The sequence below is a fragment of the Mustela erminea genome, chromosome 2 (assembly GCF_009829155.1).
Source record: "Mustela erminea isolate mMusErm1 chromosome 2, mMusErm1.Pri, whole genome shotgun sequence".
NCBI classification, from domain to species: domain Eukaryota; kingdom Metazoa; phylum Chordata; class Mammalia; order Carnivora; family Mustelidae; genus Mustela; species Mustela erminea.
In genome coordinates this window covers 61,053,384-61,080,354 of record NC_045615.1, presented here as the reverse complement: position 1 = coordinate 61,080,354, position 26,971 = coordinate 61,053,384, and the positions used below count along the sequence as shown (strand labels likewise).

The 26,971-nt window shown below is 35.0% G+C and overlaps 1 long non-coding RNA gene across 4 annotated transcripts in view; it reads right to left on the bottom strand.

Moving 5' to 3' along the window:
* Positions 1–26,971, bottom strand: part of LOC116584550 — a 195,657-nt gene that overhangs the window by 150,419 nt on the left and 18,267 nt on the right. For 2 of the 4 annotated variants that reach the window (XR_004283227.1, XR_004283230.1), the window contains exon 1: positions 1,403–1,543. The exons of 1 other annotated variant lie outside the window; for it this stretch is intronic. This is a non-coding gene — a long non-coding RNA (uncharacterized LOC116584550). Of the gene's footprint in view, positions 1–1,383; positions 1,544–26,971 lie in introns of those variants that run through there. One more of the 4 variants, XR_004283228.1, reaches the window with a different exon arrangement.

The window sequence follows — 26,971 nt, the reverse complement described above, 5'->3', positions numbered from 1 at the left end:
TTATTCCAGAATATTTTTAACATATTCTGTTAAAAATAGAATATATATTTAACATAAACATTCAGAAATAGATTTCCTCCTTAAAAAAATGAAAATTTTCCCCATAAAAGTTTATAATAGTTTGAATATTTTAGACCAAAAAATTTTAAGTCTTTAGCACTAGCGAAACTACCACATTAAAAAAAGCAGTTATTTTTATTTTTAAAAAATGCATTTGCAGATAAATATTACCTATCAATGTCTACTAAATGCCAGAGATGGTTTTTTTCTTAATTTGTAGAAGTGGAAAGATATGTGTTAGTGAGTCATTTAATTACTTTATCAATATAAGCTAATATTTATTGAGCCACATAATGTGTCAAGCACTTTACATGCTTTATAGCATCTATACTTCACAATGGCCCTAGGAAGCAAACACGATTAAAAACTCCATTTTATTGATGAAACAACTGCAGCACAGAACAATTAAGTAAACTAACCAGGATTACACATCAAATTAAGAGGTAAACCTACAATTTACTTCTGATTCCAAAGCACATGCCCCCTATGATATTCTGTTTAATTCTTCCCAGTCTTGGTTTGCTTGGTGTTTTTTGTTTGTTTGTTTGTTTGTTTGTTTTGCTTTCAGGAAGTGAGGGCCTAGGCCACCTATGGAGTTTTTAATAACCATAACAGAATAGCTTTGAGAAAGTAATTAAAAATTAGCAATATGCAGCCTAAAGATACAAGCAAAATAATATATGACACAAAAGCAAATATACAGAAGCAAATCATTTCATAGTATGGGAATCCCATTACTTTCCAATCAAGCACTTCATTTTTCAAGTACTATGCACTGAGCCACACTGCACTCCTCTAAGCATGGCACTCAGGCAACCACCTCCATCCCGTACACTCCACAAATTGTTCTGTCCATTTTTCATGAGTAGTTTATGACGATACCAAGACAAAGCTAAAGAAAGGTACTTCGGACTTCTCTGTAAGAGGAGGATTCTCTTGCTCTCCTCACTGCCACCCACCGATCTTAGGGACAGCATTCATCAACAGTGAGCTCCTTCTACTGTGGCTGGACCATGACAGCTAATTTTACTCACAATCATGATTCTCAACAACACCCGCTCAAAGGTGTTGATAATTTGATCTTACAGTAATTTGATCTTACAGTAGTCCCCCTTTATCTGCGGGGAGCCATCTCTCCAGTGGATGCCTGAAACTACAGATAGTATTGAACGCTATATATACAGTGTTTTTTCTATACTTACATACTTAGAATGAAGTTTAGCTTATAAAGTAGGCACAGTAAGAGAGTAACAACAATAACTAATAATAAAATTGAACAATTTTAACAATGTAAATGTGGTTTCTCTCTCTCTCTCAAAATACCTTATGATACTATATTCACCCTTCTTCTTATGATGTGAGATGATAAAATGCCCACATGATGAGATGAAGCATGGTGAATTATGAAGGCACTGTCATATAATATCATGCTACTATTGACTTCTAATGATTCATCATAAGGACTGTCTGTTTCTATGGTTGACCTCAGGTAACTGAAACTACTGAAAGTGAAACCATGGCTAAGAGGGGACTTCAGGCATACCTCAGAGCTATTGTGAGATCACTGCAAGAAAACCAGTATCACAATAAACCAAGTCAAACAATTTTTTTGGTTTCCCAGTGAATATTAAATTTGTGTTTACACTATGCTAGTAAGTCTATTAAGTGTGCAGTAGCATTATGTTTTTTTAAAAATACATACCTTAATTTAAAAAATACTTTATTGGGGCGCCTGGGTGGCTCAGTGGGTTAAAGCCTCTGCTTTCGGTTCAGGTCATGATCCCAGGGTCCTGGGATCGAGCCCCGCATTGGGCTCTCTGCTCAGCAGGGAGCCTGCTTCTCTCTCTCTCTCTCTCTCTCTCTCTCTCTGCCTGCCTCTCTGCCTACCTGTTATCTCTCTCTGTCAAATAAATAAATAAAATCTTTTTTTAATTGTTTTTAAAAAATGCTTTATTGCTAAAAATATTGCTATCATCTAGGCTTTCAACAAGCCATACTCACTGATCAGATAACCATAACAAATATAATAATAATGAAAAAGTTTGAAATATTTTGAAAATTGCCAAAAGGTGACAGACACAAAGTGAGCAAAAGTTGTTGGAAAAAATGGTGCCAATTGATTTGTCCAACAAAAGGCTGCCAGAATCCTTCAATTTGTGAAAAAATGAAATATCTAAAAAGTGCTATGACGTGAAGCATGATAAAACAAGGTATGCCTGTATTATATTCCATCCATTCACTGAAAGTTATATATGTTTCTATCTTGGAGTTCTGCTTACTGCCTTATTCCCAATGGTTTTAAGGATCATCTAAAAAACCACTTCAATATTACCTTTACTTATTGTTTATTATGGTCTTGATGTATAATTATATTTTCAGCTTAGTTCCTTCTGATTATTTCTGATTCTTTTTTTTCCTTCTCTTTATTGCTTAAATCCATACTCATATTTCTCTTTCACTGTATCTTAAAGCAAAGTCCCACTACATTCCAATTCTTATAAGACTAATGAGCAAATGTTTTTTCTACACAGGTTTTCTACTAAATTTAACCCATATAAATAAACATGCAAAAAACTGATATACTCTTGTGCAAATTAAAATGGGCAGAATACTAGTCAGAATGTGCCCTAAAGAAACCCAAAAACGTTATTCAGAAAAAAATAGCTAAAGTCTTTCCATGTAAAAAAAACTGATGCTGTCATTCACCCTCAACAATAACATTTAATTGGACATGTTGAAAGATGACATATGCTAGTTTTTTTTTTTTCAAGGAAGCCTTCAGATCTTTTCTTGGCTTGAAAGGTATATTTTAAGGAAAGAAAAACTTTAATTACCTAGATTAGTCTTGGACATAAAGGTAGGCAGGAATGTGGCAGAGACACAAAGGGGAACAGAAAGAACAAAGGGCCTAGTTAAGCAGTCATACAAAAATTCTGACACAATAATACAAAAGCCAATTACAGAATGACAAGCATTCTAAGTCATCATGCTTGAGTACTTTGGGTTACACTCATAATATTTAAAATCATGTTCTGTCACTGATATCCTTTAAGCAAACAGTGGTTAATACTCACCCTCCATAAATTATGGGATACCCCAAGCACATACGTGATGGCAAGTGGCAAGAAACTAAAAGTAAATACAGTCATCAAGTCTACAAATCTGAGCCAAAGAGGAGCAACAGCCATATGATGAGGCTCACTAAATAAGAAGACATATTCCTCAATACTGAACTTTTCAAATTACATATTATCAAATGTAGTGCCATGATCTTCCAATTGCTCAGACCAAAAACTTTGTACTTACATCAATTGACCAGCAAATCCTATGATACCTACTTTCAGATTGTATGCTGAGTCGCTTCTCCTCACCTAAACCACTACCTATCTCCTACCCCATTCCAATCCACTTCCGTCTCTTCTCTGGATTATTGCAATAACCGCATTCCTAAATATTCTCTCTGCTCCCAACACCCAACAATCTGTTCTCAACTGGGTAGCCAGAAAAGTCCTTTTAAACATAAGTAACATATCACTTTATGTTCATGATTTCAACAGCTTCTCATTCCATTCATTGTAAAAGTCGTGAGACCCACCATGATGGACAGTGTCTATGTAATTTGTCCATCCTCAGCTCCACCACTTTTCTGGTCTCTTTTATCATGCTGTCCTATTCCATTCCAGCCACACACTGGCTGCCAAGCTCTTCTGCCAACATTCTAATTCCTTCCCATCTATATTAGTTATGGTTCTCTAGAGAATAGAACCAATAGGATATACACAAGAGGAGATTTATTCTAAAAATTGGCTCATGCAATTCTGGAGACTGAAATTCCACAACTTGCTGTCTGCAAGCTGGAGAACAAGGAAACCCAGCAGTGGTGTACTCAGTCTGCGCCCAAAGCCCTGAGAACGGGATTGATGTAGTTTTGGAATGTTGATGAGGTCCAGAGCCAACCACTAAGAAAGAATTTCTTGAGATGTTTTGGTGCAAAAAAAAAAAAAAAAAAAAAAAAAAAGGTGATTATAGCCCAAGGACAGGTCCAGTGAGCCAAAGGAGCTGCTGCACTGGGATTGGGAGGAATGGCTGATTACACACTTGGGAGTGAGGGAGATAAGGAAAAAGGGAGGTTTTCAAAAGGACTTTGATATGCCAAAGAAGACTCTCAAGATATTGGAGGCCTTGCTATTGCCAAGCTAAGATTGTTTTTCTTTCTTCTAGGAATGCATTAACATTAAGACAGTTGGGAGTTGAAAAGCTTCTGGAGAATAGGTATTATTTCTTCTTTGAATGTTTGGTAGAATTCCCCAGGGAATCCATCAGGTCCTGGACTCTTGTTTTTTGGGAGGTTTTTGATCACTGCTTCAGTCTTGTTACTAGTTATTGTTCTAGTTATTGGTCTATTCAGGTTGTCAATTTATTCCTGTTTCAGTCTTGGTAGTTCCCAGGTTTCCAGGAATGCATCCATCTCTTCCAGGCTGTTTAATTTATTGTCATATACCTATTGATAATAATTTCTGATAATTGTATTTATTTCCTTAGTCATGCTCTTTCCCCTTTCATTCATAATTTTATTAATTTGGGTCCTTTCTCTTTTTTTGGGGGTAAGTCTGGACAGTGGTTTATTGACCTTATTAATTCTTTCAAAGAACCAGCATCTAGTTTCGTTAATGTGTTCTACTAATGCATTTCTGCTTTCTAATTCATTCATCTCCAGTCTAATCTTAATTATTTCCCTTCTGGTGTCTGGGTTAGGTTTAATTTGTTGTTGATTCTCCAGATCTTCAACTATTCTTCTATACCATACACAAAGATAAATAGACCCATCAATTGTCCTACTGGTTATTTACCCCAAAGATATAGATGTAGTGAAAAGAAGGGCCATATGCATCCCAATGTCCATAGCAGCAATGCCCACAATAGCCAAACTGTGGAAAGAGCCAAGATACCATTTATCAGATGAATGGATAAAGAAGATATGGTCCATATACACAATAGAAAATTATTCAGCCATCAGCAAGGATGAACACCCAACTTTTGCAGCAACATGGATGGGACTGGAGGAGATTATGCTTAGTGAAATAAATCTAGCAGAGAAAGTAAATTTTCATATGATTTCAGTTACTTGTGAAACATAAGGAATAGCATGGAGGACATTAAGAGAAGGAAGGGAAAATGAAGGGGAAGAAATCGGATGGGGAGGTGAACCATGAGAGATTATGGACTCTGGGAAACAAACTGAGGGTTTTACAATGGAGGGGGTGCAAGGATGGCTGAGCCTAGTGATGGGTATTAAGGAGGGCATGGATTGCATGCAAACAATGAATCATTGAACACTACATCAAAAACTAACAATGTACTGTATGGTGATTAACATAAAATAAAAAAAATAATAATAATAATTTACTTCTTATTAAAAAAAAAGAAAAAAGAAAAAAGACAGTTGGGAGTTTCCTGGAGAAATGTTATACTCTTACAAGTCCCTGTCAGTAGGCTGCAGGTCATTAAGAAAGTTAACTTTACATTTCCTTCTGCCTCTGTTTCCCACATCACACATGGAAGGGAAGGTGATGTTAGGACCCCGGGGATTTGAGTTATGAGTCTCTAGGAGTTAGGTTATTGATAAGAATGCTTTTTCCTCAGCTTCGGCCAATGGCTACATCTTATATAATTATAGTCAAGTATCAAAACTAGGAATTTTACAAATAAAGCTATTATAAACCATAAAAGATTTTTGTGCAAATAGTTTTCATTTCTCTGGGATAAACGCCCTGGACTACAATTTCTGTGTCATATAGTAAACGTATGTTTCGTTTTTTAAAGAAACTGCCATACTATTTTCTAAGGTGGCTGTACCATTTTACACTCCCACCAGCAATGTATGGCAGATTCAGTTTCTCAGCATCCTGGCCAGCATTTGGTATTGTCATATTTTCAAGTGTAACTGTTCTTATAGGTATGCAGTGGTATCTCATTGTGGTCTGAATTTGCATTTCCCTAATGGCTAGTGATGCTGAACATCTTTTCATGTGTTTATTTGTCATGTATACATCCTCTTAGTGAAATGTCTCTTCATGACTTTTGCCTATTTCCTACTTCAATTGTTTGCTTCTTAACATGAATTTTCAGAATTCTTTATGTATTCTAAAAACTGGTCCTTTTTCCAACATAAGGTTTGCAAATATTTTCCCCTGGTTTAAAGCTAATCTTCTAGACTTCTTAATGATGTCTTTTACATTTTAAAAAAAAAAGTCTTTAATTTTGATGACGTGCAATTTATTGATTTTTGTATTTTATGGATTGTGGTCTTTTGCGCCATGTCTAAGAACTTTTCACCAAGCTCTAGATCCAAAATATTCTTCTCCTATGCTATCTTCTAAAATTTGTATGTATTATCTTTTGCATTTATATTTATGATGCATTTTGGCTTAATTTTTGCATAAAATGTGAGATTTAGTTCAAGTTTCTTTGTTTTTATTTTTGTCTATGAATAGAAAATTGCTTCAGCACCATCTGTTGAAAAGATTGTCTTTCCTTCACTGAAGTGCTTTTGCACTTTTGTCAAAAGTCAGGTGGTCATACTTTGTGAGTCAATTTCTGGATTCTCTATCTGTTCCACTGATCTATGTGTCCACCTCTATGTCAATACCACACAGTCTTGATTATTGTTAATAGATAATAAATCTTGAAATTAAGCAGACTTTTTCTCCCACTTTATTTTTCTTTTTCAAAATTGTTTTAGCTATTCTATTTCCTCTATCTTTCCATATACATTTTAGAATAATCTTGAGTGTACCTGCAAAAAAATCTTATTGGGATTTTTAATACTTATATCAATTAGAGAAGAACTGACCTCTTTATTATACTGATTCTTCTAATCCATGAAATTGTCACATCTTTCCGTTATGTAGACCTTCTTTGATTTCTTTCATCAGCATTCTGTAGTTTTCAAAATAAAGGCCTGCAGATGTTTTGCTACACTTACAAGTAAGTATTTCTTTCTTTTTTGAGTGATTGTAAATGGTATTGTATTTTTAGTTTCAGTGTCAACACTCATTCATGATAAAAACTCTCAGAAAACTAGCAATAGAAGGAAAGTTCCCCAGCTTTAAAGAACATCTACAAAAAACCCTTAGCTACCATCACACTTAATGGTCAAAGACTGAATGCTTTCTCCTAAGACTGGGGACAAAGCAAAGAATATTTTAACTACTATTACTCAGCATAGCATGGGAGGTTTTACCCAGTACAATAAGCAAGAAATGGGAACAAAGGGTTTGCAGACCAGAAAGGAAGAAATAAAACTGTCCTTATTTGCAGATGACACAATGGCTTACAAGAAAATTTCAAGGAATCTATTTTAAAAAACAAAACAAAACAAAGAAAAACAAACAAACAAAAAATTCCTACAACTAGTGAGTTCAGAAAGGTTTCAGGATACAAGATCAACATACAAAATCAATTACATTTCTGTGTAATAGCAGTGGGCACCCTCTCTCCTACCTCCTTTTGGAAGCAAAGACGAATTTTTATAGCCCCATCTGTCCCTAAGGCTCTGTTCATTTTTTTCAGTCTATTTTTTTTCCTCTGTTTTTCAGATTGGATCGTTTCTATTGTTCTACATTCAAAGTCACTGATTTTTTTTTTTTTTTCACTCTGCCTCTCCATTCTTCTATTAAGGCTATCCATTGGATTTTTATTTGGCTTTTTGTTGTTGTTGTTGTTGTTGTTGTTGTTGTTCTAAAATTTCCATTTGGCTCTTTTTTATATCTTCTATTACGTTGCTGATAATTTCCAATTTTTGCCCAGACTTTCTGTTTTTCAATGGTTTCAAGTGTATCTGAAAGTGTTCACTGAAGCATTTTTATGATGTCTTCCTTAAATTCATTGTCAAATAATTCTAACATATTTAATATCTTGATGTTGGTGTTGATTGTCTTTTCTCATTCAGTTCGAGTTCTTCCTGATTCTTGGTATGAAGAGTGATTTCCTATTGAAACCTGAATATTTGGGGTCTTATAAGCATCTGGATCTTATTTAAATCTTTTTTAGCAACCTTTTAAAAAGATTTATTTATTTATTTAAGAGTGGGAAAGAGAGAGTACGCAAGCAGGGGGAGGGACAGAGGCAGAGGGAGAAGCAGACTCCCTGCTGAGCAGGAGCCCCATGCAGGGCTTAATCCCAGGAACCTGAGATAATGAACTGAGCCAAAATCAAGAGTTCGATGCTTAACCAACTGAGTCACCTAGAAGCCATAGCAACTTTCCTGTGATACCACTCCATTGCAGGAAAGGGGGCATCACTTCAGTACTACCAGGCAGTGATGGATACACAAGTTCTCCACTCAGCCTCTGTTGGAACCTGAAGGGGCTAGGTGTTCTTGATGCTGGACAGAGTGGGAATTTAGGATCCCACTAGGATGATACCCTGGCTGGGAGGGTAAGGGGTGCCATGTCACTGCTCCACTGACATGGCAAGCAAGGGAGGAGAGCTTCATTGTGCCCAGCAGGGATGAAAGTCTGTTTCTGACTCAGCCTTCTCTGACACCCCAGCATGAAGACTGAGGCAACTCCTACTGTCTCGTAAGGGTGGAAGTCCAAGGACTCTACCCAGTCTTCACTGGAAGGTGTCATCACAAAGCTGCAGTTTTCTTCTTTGATATTTGGCTGGAGCAGATCATTTATTGTCTACATATTTTCTGCCTTTCTAGGCTGCCCCTTCCCTCATCCTTTAGTAAGAGAGAACAGGCTTTTCTTGGGCTTTGTTTTGCTTTGTTGTTTGTTTGGGTTTTGTTTTGTTTTTGGGGGGTTTTGGGATTGTTGGGGTTTGGGGTGGGGGCTATTTGGTTTGTTTTGCTTTTAATTTTATTTTTGTCTGGCCTATTGGCATTCTAATGTGTAAAGCTTCTCCAGGACCTGGTTTGGGATGCACAAGGCAAGGCAAAAAGAAAACCCAAGGAATTCACCACTGTGTCATTCCTTGGTCCCAAGATACATAGGCAGTTTATCTTGTTCCCTCTACCTTTCAGGGTCTTCTTATGTTTGTGTTATATTTAAGTCCAGAGTTTTTAATTGCCCTAAGAGGAGGAACTAGAGAAAAATTAAATCTATACCATTGTCCTTCAAGTGAAACATCCTTAACTCTTTTATAGAAGAAAATGAAAAATAGTCCACTATAGCCAAACTCAAAATTCCCACCATTTATCTATTATTGAACTTTACTTTTATTTAATCATCAATAATTACTGAGTTCATCTATCACTAAGTACCTCTTAAAGAAAAACATTATGTTTAGGAGAAAATAACCTCTGTTGTACCAGCTTTGGAAACACAAACCTGTGAAGTGATAACAAATATTACCCTATATGCAGTAAAGAACATCAGGTTATAAGAATTTTGAGTTATTGGGTCAAATTATTCTTAGCTATTTCTGCCTTAAATTAAATATTTTTAAAAGGTGTAGTCTATATTATCATGAGTGTTTAATTTTCTAATTTTCTAAACGTATAATCCCCTCAGAGATCATAATGCTATAATTAGCATTATCCTAATATGACATATATATATATATATATATATATAATATATCACAGTAGCTCATATTGTTCTTAATTCTAAAATATTATAATTTTCCCCATAATTCTAAGCTCTCTGCTGAAGATGGCCATTGAAACATAGTTTTTCAGAATTGGAATAAATCTTATATCTTAATTATTGATCTACTTTCTACTCATTTTCCAAGAGTTTCTCTGCTAAAACTGAGAAACTTGGCAGACACTGTATATCACACTCCTCACTATATGGCTTTAAAATACGCTGGCAAAAATGGCCCTCAAATTCTGCTTCTTTACCATACCTATCACCTACCCTTTCCTTTTCCACTGAGAGGTTGCCAATCCAAATTATAAAACAGGTGAGGAAACTTTCTCTACTATGGATCCAAGACCTGGAGGAAAGATTAGCAAAGCTAAATTCATTATTAACAAGATTGGGAGTGGGAGATAGGAGGAGAAAGGGGGAAGTGACTGCCTTATCAAACCATGGACAAGAAGTTGGAAAGTACTGCCTTTTCACATGCAAAAAGTTCTTCCTATCTTTTTTGTTAAGATTTTATTTATTTATTTATTTATTTATTTGTCAGAGAGGAGAGGGGAGCGAGCACAAGCAGGCAGAAGGGCAGGCAGAGGGTGAAACAGACTCCCCTCTGAGCAGGAAGCCCAACATAGGACTTGATCCCAGGACCTAAGCCAAAGGCAGACACTTAACTGACTGAGCCACCCAGGTGTCCCAAGATCTTCCTATCTTTAATAATTTTTGCAAATATATTCTACTACTAACCCAGATACTGAAGACAGAAATGTGTATTTATCTTTCTTGTACATGGCAATAGTCTTTCATATACTGTACTTCTCAAATTGGTCTGTAAGTTTCTCAAAGGCAGAGGTCATGCCCTATGACCTCAGAATCTATGAATCTATGAATCTCTAAGCTCCAACCCAGTGTCAAGAACATAGTGATGTTCAATAAACATTTGTGAATAAAAAAAATGAATGTACTTGAAGATCATCTACTCACTACCTCCTTACCAACTTAAATTTCAAGGTCAATTTTTATAATTACTTCCTTAATCATACACACATATTATAACTCCATGTCTAGTTAAATCCAACACTCTACCTACAACATTTGCTTTAGCACTGAACATAGATAACTATAAGCCATACTTGACATGTCTGATCACTCTCCTTGAAACACTTTCTATACTTGACTTCTGTTATGAACTGAATTGTATCCCCCTAAAATTCATATATTGAAGTGTTACCTCCCATTGTGATTGTTTTTTTGAAATAGGGCCTTTAAAAAGGCAATTAGGGTTAAATGAGGTCATAAGAGTATACCTTAATGCAACAGGACTGGTACCATTAGAAGAGGTAAAACACCAGAGCTCATCTTTGTACATACACAGAGGAAAGGTGATGGAAAACATAGCCATCCACAAGACAGTTAAGAGGGTCCTTACCAGAAACCGAATTTGCCAGAACCTTCATCATTGAACTTCTAACTTCTAGAACTGTGAGAAAATAAATGTCTATTGTTTATGCTGAACAGTTTGTGGCAGTCCATTATGGCAGCCTAAGCAGACTCGTACAACTTCAAACACATCACACTGTCCTGGTTTTTCTCTTACTTCACTGGAGACTCCAAATCCATTTCCTTTGATAGTTCCTCCTCAGCTCTCCATCTTTCCATATCGGGATGCCCCAGTTTCTTTCCTCAGAAATATTCCCTTTACAATATATACTTCTTGTTTGGTAATCTGTCTCAACCTCTTGATATTCAGCATTAATTATGTGTTGATGATAACCAAATGTATGTTTCTTGCCCACACCCCTTTCCTGTTATCTATCTATTCAGCATCTCAAATTTAACATATTGATCTTTCTCCCACGGCATGCTTCTGCCACATTCTTCTCCATTTCAAGTCAGGGGCAAATTCATCCTTCCAGTTGCCCAGACCATAAACCTGGGAGCCATTCCTTGACTCCTCCATTTCTCTAATATAGTACATTCAATGTGTCTGAAAATTCTACTGGTTCAGCCTTCACAATTTATCAAGAACCAAACCACATCTAACCATCTCCCATGCCACCTCTATGGTTCAAGCCACCCTCACCACTCATCTGGATTCCTGCGGGGACCACTTGGTCTCTCTGCTTCCACAGAGGATTCTCAATAGAGCAGCCAGTGTAACCAGTTAAAACATAAATTTTACCATGGCACTCTTCTAATCAAAATTAATTACAGTAGAGTAGATTTCATTCTTTACAGTCACTTTAAGACCAAAATGATCTGTATCCCACACACCAATCTTTCCCCCACCACATCTTTGTTCTAATGTTTCCTCTCCTTTTTGCTCACTTTGCTCTATCCATAAAGAACTCTTTGATCTTTTTTCTAAAGAGAGAGCATGCATGAGGCAGGGAGGGGCAGAGGGAGAGGGAGAGAGAGAATCCCAAGCAGGCTCCATGCTCAGTGCAGAGACTGACACAAACAAGGTGCTCAGTCTCACAACCCTAAGATCATGACCTGAACAGAAATGAAGAGTTGGACACTTAAGCCACCCAGATGCCCCTCTTTGATGTTCCTCTAATATACCAGATATTTTTCACTTCTGAGGTTATGTATTAACTATGGCTTCCTGTCCTATAAAATTAAAATAATATTTACCTTGGGTGGGTGCCATTAAGGATTAAAGGTAATGTATAAAAACTACATGGCACATAACAGACATAGCTCTTAACATGGAAATTAAATTTCCTTATAAAAAGTTTAAAGCCTTATTTTTATTGCAGTTAATCTCAAATATTTTTCTGTAAAGAATTTAAAGAGTTTATTTAAGTCATTAGAAATTATATAAACTAAAGCAAAATATAATAAAAATATCTGAATTCTTGGGTCTTATCAAGATGCAGAAAGTCAAAAAAACATATTTCAGATACAAAGAACAAACAGCAAAACATAACATCTAACAGCAACAATTATTACCTATAATCCAGCATTCAAGACACATATCTCCTTGATTTTATATTCTAGGAAAGGGACACTAAGAAAATTCATAATATAAAATTTCTAGTTCATTGTATTTTTTTTCTTCTTTATTTTATCAAAAAAAAAAAAAAAAAAAAAGACGTACCTCCTAGAGAATGTGAGAAGATATTTTGGTTTGGTTTGGTTTTTCCAAGACCTGTAACTTCTCACCATAACACAATCCTTGGAATAAAAACAGACTTAGAGACAGACCTCCCTTCATCCCATTGTGGGCTCTGAATGAGCCTGAAAAAGCATGGGTTTCAGAATCAGACACATTTATATCTGAATCCCAGCTGTGATTACATGTAAGATGCTGGACAAGCTGGTAAACTTCTTAAATCTTTGGCTTCCTCATTTATAAAATCAAGATAGGAAATTTGCATGGGTTAAAGAAAATAAATGTGAACTCTCTGGCCCACTAGAAACTTAGGAAACGTCTCTCTTATTACTGTGGATTAACTTCATAATAAAAAAGCTCTAAGAGATGGTGTTTGGCTGTAGAGAACTTCTGTTGTACTAAATATTACTAGCTTTCATTTGATATTCTCTATAACACACTCAAATAGGTACACTTTCAAGCTTTTTTCCTGATACTTTTCTAACAAAATGGGAGAAAATTCCAACTCAAAGAATTATTGGCAAAAGCTGGTAGCAAGCTGTCTTTAGGTAATAAGCTTTACTACAGTATTTAACAATAGGTAAGAGAATGAATGAATGCTAGAATCACCATAGCTGAGGGTCAACATTGACTCTACTCAAGTGATTTTAGGGAACTCACTTAACCACTCTGCATCAGTTTCTTCTTTGTGAAATAGAGTTAGCTCATAAAATTCTTGAGGGTATTAAATGAAGTAATACATGCAAACTGCCTAGAACAGTGCCCAGAAGGAAACAGACATCCAATAAATGTTTTCTATTAATACTCTGAAAATATAAACTTAGAAACAACTTTCACAATTTCAAATATCAGATGTATTTTTCATTACCTGATTATTTTGTCATATGCAGATTTTTTTCTAATTCAAAAACCAGAAACTGGTACAAACAATTCCTTACAAATAGAATATATATATACCTATTATCCTTATAATCCTTATTTTTTCTGAGGGCAAGGAGAGCAAAAATTTATTTAAATTATTAATCAAGGGAGAAATTCTAGATTTTAATCAATTCCATGTATAATTTCTATATTGTCTGTGGTAAATTTTTAAAAATCAATTCCACATTATTTATATTCAAAATAACATGCTTTGGAAAAGTGTCAAAGCTTAATGTCAATTCTAAACAAAATTCAAAACTAAATTATCCACACGTGATCAATAGATGACTTAAGAAAATAAAATGTCAAGAGTAAATAATGTCAAACTAATCTAATTTCTTTCACTGGCAAGTTTTCTTCTGAAGTGGGACAGGAGAATCTTATTGATTTTGTGGTCTTTTTTAGATTTTTAACAAGATATTTGATGAAATAGTTCATATTACTTTTATGATAAAAAGAAGAAAGTATTACCTAAGTGAAATTACTACTAAAATGAACTTCCAATAATTTAAAAATAGCAGCCAAATTGGGGTGCCTGGGTGGTTCAGTCAGTTAAGTGTCTGCCTTTGGCTCGGTCATGATCTCAAGGTTCTGGGATGGGACCCCACATTGGCTCCATGCTCAGCAGGGACGCTGCTTCTCCCTCTCCCTCTGTCTAGCCACCACTCATGTGCGTGCGCACTCTCTCTCTCAAATAAATAAATAAAATCTTTTTTAAAAAAGCATCCAAAGTTGGAATTATGCACATAATGGTACATTAAAATCTATATGAATACACACACATATTTGTGCATTGCACAACCGGTTAAACTAAACAGAGGCAATGAATTATTAGTTTCTTCAACTATAAATTTGAAGGGATTTTAGCATGATCAAAAGTTTGGCATCAATTTAAAAGGGAGTCTCTAATGAAACACAGTAGAGTTCAACCCTTGGCTCTTTCCCACTTAATATTTCCAAATCAATTACTTGTATGAAAACAGAAAGCATTCTTCACAAATTTTCAGAAAGACAGCACTGGGATAATAGCTAATAAATTAAAAAAATAAATCAAGATCTAAAAGTCTGAATAAGCTGAATCATTAGCATGCAGTAATCAAAATGAAATTTAACCGTGTGGAGTTTTTTTTATTTTTTGTTTTTGTGGTGAGCTCTACACCCAATGTGGGGCTTGAACTCAGGACCCCAAGGTTCAAGAGTCACATGCTCTACCAAATGAGCCAGCCAGATGCTCCAAAAGTGTGAATTTTTTTTCCCCTAGTTTTCAAAAAATCAATTGTACTAGTGTCTCAAGGAGAAAACCTAACTTGGTAGAAGTTCTCATGAAAAACACCTGAGGGATTTAGTAGACTTCAAGTTCAATATGAGACAAAAGTATGATGGACTTTACAAAAGAGCTAATGCAATCTTAGATGGTAATTGAAGTATATTATGCAGGACTAAGTTACTGACAGTACCACTGTATTTTTCATTGGTGAGACTCTTCATGAAGCACTGTGTCCAGTCTGAGTAGCAGACAACAAGATACACTGTAATGGAAAGTACTAAATCAGGTTAAAGTTAAATTATGGTCAATAGTATCTTCACAGCTGGTACTTCAAAAAAGCTATACAATTATTTCCTTAACTTTCATCTTAAAATCAGCCAAATCACCATTTAATTTCAATGCATTTTTGAGATCTTTATATCACTATCATAAATGGAAATCCAGCACCACTTCCCAAAAGTAGAGAAAATGAAAATAATACTATTACATCTTAGCTGGTTACTGTTGTCAGCCAGGGCTCAGTTTAAGACCTGCTCCTTCTTTATAAGAAGTCACATTATGAAGTATTAGTTGTTAAATATATTCTACCATCAAACTTAGATCTTTCTTTACTAATGAGAAGAATTATAAAAGTTTAAAAAAATCTGTGATTAGATGTTATTTAAGACCATGTCCCTCAGGTGTACTGTCTAAAATTATCTCCTTTTTTAAGTAATGTGTGTCTCCACTTTGGGAAACTAAATTAAAATTTACTGGTATACCAGGCTATTACAGTCTGGAGATTTAATATAGAGAACACTAGAAACACTAGAGAGCTCCTTACTCAAAAATATCTCCCCTGAATAATGAGAAAATTATCTGGATATGTGTCTATTTGGTAATGGTGCCCCACCTACCATGATTTATCTGCTCTTGGCAACATCTATCATGGAGACAGTTCTTATGGGACAAAAGGATATGTGTCCATGAAAGATAGTGGGCTGAGGGGACGGGGGTGAGAGGGAATGGAAAGAAGTAGGAAAACTGAAGAAAAAGGAAAAAAGGATCCATGGTTTCTACTCTTTGGTTATCTTCTTCATCTTAATTCCTCTATTATTAACCTAAGTGTTCTGAAGAGACTGATATATCTGTGGAATTCATTGTCCTCAAATGCCTAAAACCAATTCATTCTCTAATCCAAGAAAACATCTTTGCTCATTATAATCCAAATAATTGAGATAAAAATTTCTACAGAATAAAATGTCCTAAATTCACAAATCATTAACAGACTCATTAAGATTATAAATCTTCTTGGCTTAAAGTTCTCTGACTTGGCAACTTGTTCAAAGGATGAATTTTCAATAACCCTAATTGCCTAGATAAATAGATAAATCAAAGAGTATATGAAATGTGAAAACAACCCATGATAAATCTAAAGAAAGGCTTCATTTTCACATCAAATATTTAACACTAACGCAGTGTCATACATACATTAAGTGTTCAAGATGAATTATTAAGTAGCTTTTCAGCATCACTCAAGAAACAACAATAGTTTGATTGAAAAAAAAAAAAAGAAGAAGAAGAAGTAGTAGTAGCATAGACCAGGAGAAAAATACATATATATTTATTCAGTGTCAAGAAATTCCCAAAATTCTTTTAAAATCCACTTAAGAGTTCTCCAAGTGAGAAAAACACACATACAGAACTGACAGAGTTTAAGTAATTTCTCAAGGCTAAAGAGTTAGTAAGTAGCAGGGCAGGAATTAAACCCAAGCAGTACAAACTTCCAGGTATAAGATGAATAAATTCTGCGGATGTAATGTACAGCATGGTGACTATAACTAACAATACTGTATTATATTCTTGAAAGTTGCTAAAAGTAGATCTTAAATATTCTCACCATAGAACAAAATTTTTTAAAAAGGCAATTATGTAAGTGATAAGGGTGTTAACTTACCTCATTGTGGTAATCATTTTGCAATATGTATGTATATGAAATAATCGCATGTATGTCTTAAACTTAATATTCTGTACTAATTATGTCTTAATAAGGCTAGAAAAAAAATGCCTTAAAAAAACTGAGGCAGCAAAAACCATCTGAGACTCAGTGACAGCAAAAGTTATCCTGATAATCATCATCATCATCATCATAGCATAACTTTCTCATCAGATCTTCTCAAATTAGATTCTCAAAACTTTGCAGGCCACAACAGACACACGAAAAAGTGTTCAACATCATTCAGCATCAGGGAAACACAAGTCAAAACCTCAATGAGATACCACCTCACACCAGTCAGAATGGCTAAAATTAACAAGTCAGGAAACAACAGATATTGGCGAGGATGCAGAGAAAGAGGAACACTCCTTAGCTGTTGGTGGGAATGCAAGCTGGTGCAGCCACTCTGGAAAACGGCATGGAGGTTCCTCAAAAAGCTGAAAATAGAGCTACCCTATGACCAGCAATCATACTACTGGGTATTTACCCTAAAGATACAAACATAGTGATCCAAAGGGGCACGTGCACCTGAATGTTTATAGCAAAAATGTCCACAATTGCCAAACTATGGAAAGAACCTGGATGTCCATCAAGAGATGAGTGGATAAAGATGTGGTGTGGGTGTGTGTGTGTGCGTGTGTGTGTGTGTGTGTGTGTGTGTGTTTAGGAATACTATGCAGCCATCAAAAAACCCCGAAATCTTGCCATTTGCAACGACGTGGATGGAACTAGAGGGTATCATGGTAAGTGAAACAAGTCAAACAGAGAAAGACAATTATCATATGCTCTCTCTGATATGAGGAATTTGAGAAGCGGGATTGGGAGTCATGGGGGGTAGAGAGGGAAAAAATGAAACAAGATGGTACCAGGGAGGGAGACAAAACCATAAGAGACTCTTAATCTCAGGAAACAAACTGAGGATTGTTGGAGGTTGAGGGGGACATAGCATGGCTGGGTTATGGACATTGGGGAGGGTATGTGCTATGGTGAGTGCTGTGAATTGTGTAAGACTGATGATTCACAGATCTATACCCCTGAAACAAATAATACATTATATATTAATTTAAAAAAAAAAAAACTTAGCAGGCCACATATTTTTTTTTTATTTTTCAGGCCACATGTTTTCAAAGATCTAGCATGTAATATAAAGAGACAGTAGTGTCTAATATTTGTTGTATATATGAATGATTGTGAATAAATACTATTTATGAGAATTATCAGCATCTATTGAAAATTACTTAAATTAGTTGTAACAGATACCCAAAAACTATGAAAATATATTAGTACTCCAATTACTCTTAACTTACAGTGTTTTCATAGCAATAATGAAGTAAAAAGAGATATAATTAATAAGTGTGATATTCTTTCTTGTACTTCCAAGTTTCTTAACTCATATCTATCATAAAGCACATACAGTATTGAGACTTTCAAATACGTCAAAGAAACCAGAAACTATGTTTGGGTAAATTATGTAATAGATGGAAAATTAAGAAGAAGTCAGGTTGGGCAAAACATGAATTTTCTAAAAGATGGTTTTTTCCCATATATTTAAGTAAGGTCAGACATTCTCTGCCAATAATAGCATTCTAACAAGAAAAAAAAAAAAACATTGTTATTGCAGACAAGATTTAACCTCTGTAAATTATGAAAAAAGAAATACATTTTTCCTCTCTGGAATGACATTATGACATGGTCAAGTATAGGAAGAAAAGTTTAACTTTTCAAAATAATTGCCATGCTTGTGCTTTCATGACTTTACTATTTCTGGTATTGTGTTTATAAAAATGTTAATGAGTCGCTAAGAGTATAAAGAATTTGCTTGTCCATCCTTTCTGCAGCCATGGGGAAAGTGGATGAGAGATAATGTATTAGCTCTCAACCTGTCAAATCAGCAGTATTAAAAGCCAATGATAAAATTCATTACAGGCTACTGAATAGGTTGACAAAAAGAGAGAGGAGGAAGGGAACTCAAACCGTTTTTACTTATAAATCAACAAATATAAATTATAAACTAAGTAAACCCGATTGCTAAGTGCTGTTGAGAATATAAAAACTTCATGTGACACGCAATTTCTATACTCAATAATGTGATTTTAAATTCAGAGAAATTTTTTAAAACACATAAAAATGAGTAAGCAATAGGAGCAAGCAATTATATTAAATGTAAATATTATCTTAGTGCTTCTCAACAAAGGTCAGCAGACAAAACAGACTACAAGCTTCCACTCTTCTTGAAATGTAGAGAATCACCTGAAGATGATATTTTGCTTTTATGATGCACAAACGTGAAAGAATTCTGAAACTCAGTAGAAGTCTATGAGGGATTAAGAGAGAGTCAACTATCATATGGTTTCACTTATTTGTGGAGCATAACAAATAGCATGGAGGACATGGGGACTTAGAGTGGAGAAGGGAGTTGGGGGAAATTGGAAGGGGAGGTGAACCATGAGAGACTATGGACTCTGAAAAACAATCTGAGGGTTTTGAAGGGACGGGGGGTGGGAGGTTGGGGTACCAGGTGGTGGGTATTATAGAGGGCACGGATTGCATGGAGCACGGGGTGTGGTGCAAAAATAATGAATACTGTTATGCTGGAAATAAAAATAAATAAAAAAAATAAAAAAAAATAAAAAAAAAAAGAAGATAAAAATTAAGTCAGAGGACTCATTACTACCACAGGCAGTAGCCAGGAAGAGATACAGAAGCATTTACTCTAAGCTGACTGACAGTTCCAACTGCTGAGGACATCCAAGGACTTCGAACTTCAAGTAAAGTATCACAAATCTATTACTAAATACATGCAAATTAAAGTCTGTGGATCAAAGTGTTACTGAAATATGCAAGTAATAAGAATTAGAAGAGTACCAAATGCTACAGAAGTTTGTGTTTATCCTGTTAAACACTATAAGAAATATTTCTCTTACTGTCTAATTTTGTTATTTACCATAGCATTTTATATTTTTAAGTAAAAGTAAAAACTAACCTGTATTTTATATAAAGCACTAGATGAATGAGACTAAAATGCCCAACCACCCGCTCAAGAAAACATGCTTCATTCAAGACAAACCTTAAAATCTTTAAATGATAGTACTGTGGGAAAAAAACCTAAAACATAACCACATGTACTACAGACACATAAGCATTTGAGTATAAACATCATATTAAAACAGTGGCTGACCTATATTTTATTTTTGTTGATGTTTATCACCACAGTTTAATCCAACAGAGATTTATTGAGCACCCATTATGGACTAACCAGTGTGAAAGATGCCGGGGTAGAGAGATGAATGAACAAATTAAATGGTGGTTCTGAATCTAGCATCAATTTTCTCCCCACAATTTTCACACTCCCTCTTCATCTCATCCCACCTAAACTGAATTTTGAACCAATAAAAATTAACCTGATAAAAAGTATTTGGATATGTGCATATCATTTTAGATTCGATCAGGATATTTTCCAATTTCAGTGAAATAAGCAAAGTAACTCAATAATAAAATTCAAAATAGACTATTGCACAGTTTTACTTCCACTTTGCATTTTACAGGAATAGTCACCCTTTTCAAGAGTCCTCTTTTAATCTGTCTGTCTCTCTCACACATACCCTTACAACATTAATCCACATTTAATCTTTTAGATGTCAATCATTCTGAGCTAATTAGTTAGCTTCTTGAATGATCACAATTTCCACATTTTCATTGGGTATGTATATTATTTAAAACCTAAAATCAAATAATGTGCTAACTCTCTTAACAGTATATGAAGTAAAGGCTATTAAAATAGCTGTATAGAGAGGCAAAATATAAAACCCATCTTGGATGTGAACTAATTTCTGCTGATTCACTGTGAGAAACAACATAGTGGGAAGGTAGAGGAATTTAACTTGAGCACTCCTGAAGCCTCAGGTAGGTAACAAGGTGGGCACAGGGAGTGCTTTGTCTGCCTCTACTGAATGAAGGTCATGATTTTGGAAATGAAAACTGAACAGCAACTACACAGATGTTGCACAAGAATAGGGTTTTATTCATTCATAAACCCTACGGTGCCAGGATAGTGGAAAGCATTAAGATGAGGGAGAAAGTGAATAATGAAATCACTAGAGATCCCCATATAGAAGAAAGGAGTGACACTTCCCTGACAGAGGTTACAAATCCAGCACAAAGGCAAGAGATTGTAATCTCAATTAATCAGGATATTATGCTAAAAATCACATCCTTCTTTAGAAATAAAATACTCTGCTCAGAAATTCTTCTTCTCTCTCTCTCCTGGCATTCTTGTTTCTCTGATAATATCTTCATGCACAAAATTGAAAAAAAAATAATATTTTATTTTGGACTCATTTGTAATGTAGATATGATAGAAATTTATATAGAGAATGGCCTCTTCATTTTCAAAATAAATAATAAGGAAGGAAATACTTGAAATAGTCCATCATAATCAAACTGCTGATACAAAATGTATTGAGAGAGAAAAGGAGAGAAAAATATGATGATCTCAAAGTTTTAAACACAAACATCACAACAGTGACATAAAGCCTTAAAATAGCTCTGGAAAGGTTTAAGCCCAGGATGTGCTGAAATTGTGGGAAATACAAAAAGAACTGAAATTCAGCTAATTCCAAAGAAGCAGTAATCAAGGAGTGTCTATTTCCCTGCTGGAGGTAGAGAATGGAATGTTAAGGCATAATAAAGGAAAGGAAGAAAGATCCATTAAGCAATTTCATTTTCATCTTCCCCAACGAGTATAATCTTTATCAATATGTTGTCTCATAAGCTTGCCTGAGCTGTTAAGATACCAACTGCAAATGCTAAACAACTTATGGCAAGCCAATGAGGCAGGACCAAGTAACCCTTTCCCATGGGGAACAAATATCAGCCATTTCATTTCACCCATAAATGTTTTAGGATATATGTCTACCAGAAAAGGATTCTTAAAAAAATACCAACATCATGCTTCTTAAGATTAACAACTTTTTCATATTATCAAATACCTAGTCAATGTTCAAGTGTCTCTAATTGCTTCATTAATGTTTTAGAGTTGATTTGTCTCAAACAAGAACCAAGTCAGGTCCATATGTTGCATTTGGTTAACATGTTTCATAAATCTCTTTAATTCACACATTCCCTCTCCCTCTTCCTTTCCTCACATTTTATTTTATTTTATTTATTTTAAAGATTTTATTTATTTATTTGTCAGAGAGGGAGAACAAGCAGGGGAGGAGCAGGCAGAGGGAAAGAAGCCAGCTCCCTGCTGGGCAAGTGGCCCAGTGTGGGACTCGATCCCAGAACCCTGGGATCATGATCTGAGCTGTAGGCAGCCACTTAACCAACTGAGTCACGCAGGCGTCCCACAATTTTTTTTTATTACTTTAAAAAACAGGACTATTTTTCCTACACTTTTCCACATTCTAAGGTTTTGCTGACTATATACCTATGGTGTCAACATATTATTCCATCTCCTATGGATTGTTGTATATAGAGGTCTGATTAGATTCAGTTTGGTATTTTGTCAAGAATGAGTCATATTTTTGTGGTGTACCTCTACTAGGAAGTAGGCGGTATTCAGTTTTCCCTCTTTTTGTGAGTTTAGGTGTTGCTGGCCTGATTCTTCCATGAAAATGTTTTTAACAGCTATTATTGGCTAGATATACTTTTTATTAGAAATTAGAAAATGATAATGGTCTCATCATTTGATTTCTTCTTTATTAGCTGGAATACTTTAGTAAAATCTACTTATGACCTATATGGCTACCCTAAGGTTCTTCATACAGGAAAGACATGTTTGATACACTCCCTTCCTTACCAGGATGGAGAAGAATAAGTTGGTTCTGTAACATTCTTCAAAGGTTATCAATGAGGATTTTTCTTAAGTTTTTATTTAAATTCAGTTAGTTAGCATACAGTGCAACATTAGTTTCAGGTGTACAATATTAGTGATTTAACACTTCCATACAAGACCTGGTGCTTATCTCAAGTGTGGTCTTAATGCCCATCACCTATTTAACCCATCCCCACTATCTACTCCCCTCCTGGTAATCATCACTTTGTTCTCCATAGAGTCTGATTCTTGCTTAGCTCCTCTCTCTTTTTTTTCCCCCTTTGATCATTTGTTCTGTTTCTTAAATTCCATACATGAGTGAAATCATATGATACTTGAGATTCTTCCTCTGACTTATTTTGCTTGGCATAATACTCTCTAGCTCCATCCACATCATTTCAAATGGCAATATTTCAAACTTTTTTATGGTTGAGTAGTATTTCAGTGCCTGTGTGTATGTGTGTATGTGTACCACATCTTCTTATCCATTTATTTGAGTATCATTATGAAGTCATGAAGTTTTACACATTTGATGTCCTTTTAATCTAATATAGTCATTAATCCTTATATGAGGAGGGCTCTTTTAGTTCCTATGCCATTTTTGTCATAATTCATAATAGTATTTGGTAGCTTCCTAATTTTCTGGTATAACAGGGTCTTTCTGACTCCTCTTGTACACTCTCTGCCCTGGACTTGGAAACACTCATTTCTGCAAAAACTGTGGGGATTTTTTATGGGAAAAAAATATTTAAAGACCACAGGTTGGGTACTATTATGTATTGTCTCAGGACTTTTATAGCAGACAGGGCTAGGGAACAACTCATTTGAAGAGAAAATATATCATCATGAATTTATGTTAGTATTTCCAATCCATATTTAGCTTGCTATTTTTAGTTAATTTTTTGTTTGTACTTTTTTTAAAAAGATTTTATTTATTTATTTATTTAGAGAGAGAGAATGAGAGGCGGGGAGGGTCAGAGGAAGAAGAAGACTCCCCACTGAGCAAGGAGCCCGATGAGGGTCTCGATCCCAGGACTCCAGGATCATGACCTGAGCCGAAGTCAGTTGCCAACCAACTAAGCCACCCAGGTGCCCTGTTTGTACTTTTATGTCACTTGACTTATGCTAAAAATATTGGTTCCTAACAGCCTTAACATAATTACTTATTAATTAGTTTTGAACAATATTATCACTAACACTGATAACTGAAAAAAACTATTGAATATTTCTTTGCAGATCTTTTTCTCCTTGGAACATCTCCACCAGAGTTGTACAGTCAAAAGTACTGTGTTTCAAGGTCCTTTGAAGAATCTACCCTCTGTGTCATTAACCTACCAACTCAATTTGTTTCATTTTGCTCCCAATTTTTTAGGAACTCCTTTTAATTTTTTATTAATTTATTATATAGCTATATAAAACATTCTCATGGTTCCAAACTCAAATCTAAAAATTAAAATTAAAAAGATAAACTCTGAGAACTCCAACTTCCATTTCAACCCCACTACTCTGTTCCTTCCGCATTCATTGTGATTCTCAAAATATTGTCCCCTAGGAACATTTGGCAATGCCTGGTTGTCACAACTAGATAGGTACATCGGTAGGTAGAGGTCAGTATGGTGTTAACCATCCTATAATGCACGAGATAGTCTTACAACAAGGAATTATGCAGTCCAAACTTTTAATACTGCTACTGTTGAAAAACCCTGCTCTATAAATAACACTTACTCCTTTTAGTTTGGGGTTACTCTTTCATTTTTCTAATACAAGCCAAAGAAAAATTACTTCCTTAGATAAACAGTATGCATAATACATAGTTTTCTCCTTAAAATTTTTTATGTCATGATCTACCCTGGAACTCATTTCAAAGCAACATATATATATATATATATTCTTCATTCTTTTTTTATAGGAGCATAGTACTTCATTATATGGGCACATAATAGTTTATTCAACTACTTCTTATTCATGGATATTAGACAGACATGAAACTTTCTCTATTGAAAACAATTCTGCAATGAATAGTGTTGTGCATATGTCCTCTTGTACTTTTGCAATGTCCACACATTTGGATGAACTTCTAGAAGTGAGACTGTTAGGTCAAAGAGAAAATTCAAATATAACTTGGTAGATATTGTCAATTCCCCTCTATACAGGTTGTACTTTTCTTCATTCTCATCAGCCAATGAAATGTGTTTTCAGATTCTTTATTCTTGAAGATGGAGAAATTGTATGTTGGTATAATTTTCTTTTGTGCTTTTCATTACATGTGAGTTGAATATTTTTCATTTCATCGAGGACTATGAGCATATATTATTACTTTTAGTAGTTAACTTCTGCCAATTTTTCTTAGTGTTAATGGTCTTGCTCTACTGTAGTTTTAGAAGCTCATTTTGCATTAGCAATAGTAACCCTTTGACTGTAATATAATCCACACTTTTTCTAGTTTGTTTTTTATTTTAATTTTCTTATAGTTTTTTCTTATGTGAAATTTCTTTTTTATTTTAGCACAATCAAATTTATCTGTGATTTCCCAATGTCTTCTAAATTTTTGAATTTTTAGTAAGAAAATTTTCCCATTTACAAATTATAAAGGAATTCCCCCATTTTTTTTCCAGTAGTTGCATGACATTTCTGATACATTTGGAATTTATCCTGGTATATAGTTCAAGGAAGGATAAAATTTTACCATTTTCCATGTAGCTATTCAATTATGCCAATACCATTTATTAAAGTATCCATCTTTTCAACATGGCTTTGATATGCCATCTTTATCTTATAACAATTTCTATATGCATTTGGGATTATTTCTGGGCTTTTTATTCTATTTGTCTAATTACACTATTTTGTCTATTACATTGGTCTATCTAATTCATGCACCAATAATATCTGTTAAAACTAGCATCCCAATCATTTCTCTTCTTTTTTAGGGCTTCCCTAACTATTCTTGCTTGGTGTTCTTTCAAGTAAAAATTGAATAAACTAGTGTATCTCCACTTTTCATTTGAATAATTATTTATAAATTAACTTAGGATGAGTTGTCATTTTTCATTTCTCCAAAGAAGACATACAAATGGCTAACAGACACATGAAAAAAAAGTTCATCATCATTAGTCATCAGGGAAATTCATATCAAAACCACATTCAAACACCACCTTACATGTCAGAACAGCAAAAAATTAACAAAGCAGAAAACAACAAATGTTGGAGAGGATGTGGAAAAAGGGAAACTCACTTACACTGTTGGTGGGAATGCAAGTTAATGCACCCACTTTGGGAAACAGGGTGGAGGTTCCTCTAAAAATTAAAAATAGAGCTACCCTATGACCCAGCAATTGCACTACAGGGTATTTACCCCAAAGACACAGGTATAGTGAAAAATGAGCTATATGCACCCCAATGTTCATAGTAGCAATGTCCACAATAGTCAAACTGTGGAAAGAGCCAAGATGTCCTTCAACAGACAAATGGATAAAGAAGGTATGGTCCATATATACAATGTATGCCTCCATCAAAAAGGATGACTACTCAACTTTCACATCAACATGGATGGGACTGGAGGAGATTATGCTAAGTGAAATAAGTCAAGCAGAGAAAGTCAATTGTCATATGGTTTTACTTATTTTTGGAACATAAGGAATAGCATGGAGGACATTAGGAGAAGAAAGGGAAAAATGAAGGGGTGGGGGATGAGAGGAGGTGCTGAAACATGAGAGAGACTATGTACTTTGGGAAAAAAACTGAGAGTTTTAGAGGGAAAGGGAGTGGGGGGATGGCTGAGCTTGCTGATGGGTATTAAAGAGAGCACAGATTTCAGGGAGCACAGGGTGTTATACTCAAACAATGAATCTTGGGACACCACATCAAAAACTAATGACATACTGTATGGTGACTAAAATAACATAATAAGGGGCACCTGGGTGGCTCAGTGGGTTAAAGCCTCTGCCTTCAGCTCAGGTCATGATCTCAGGGTCCTGGGATCGAGCCCCACATCGGGTTCTCTGCTCAGCAGGGAGCCTGCTTCAAAAATAAAATAAAATAACATAACATAATAATAATAAAAAAGTTAGGGTTGTCATCTTTATGTTATTCAGTCTTTCTGGTTAATAATATAGTGTGCCTTTCCATTTCTTCCAATCAAATTTTGTGCATTTTTATAGTTTTCCTCAGTTAGGCTTAAATATTTCTTAAGCTCATACCTAGATACTCTATTTTCAGTTCTTCTCAT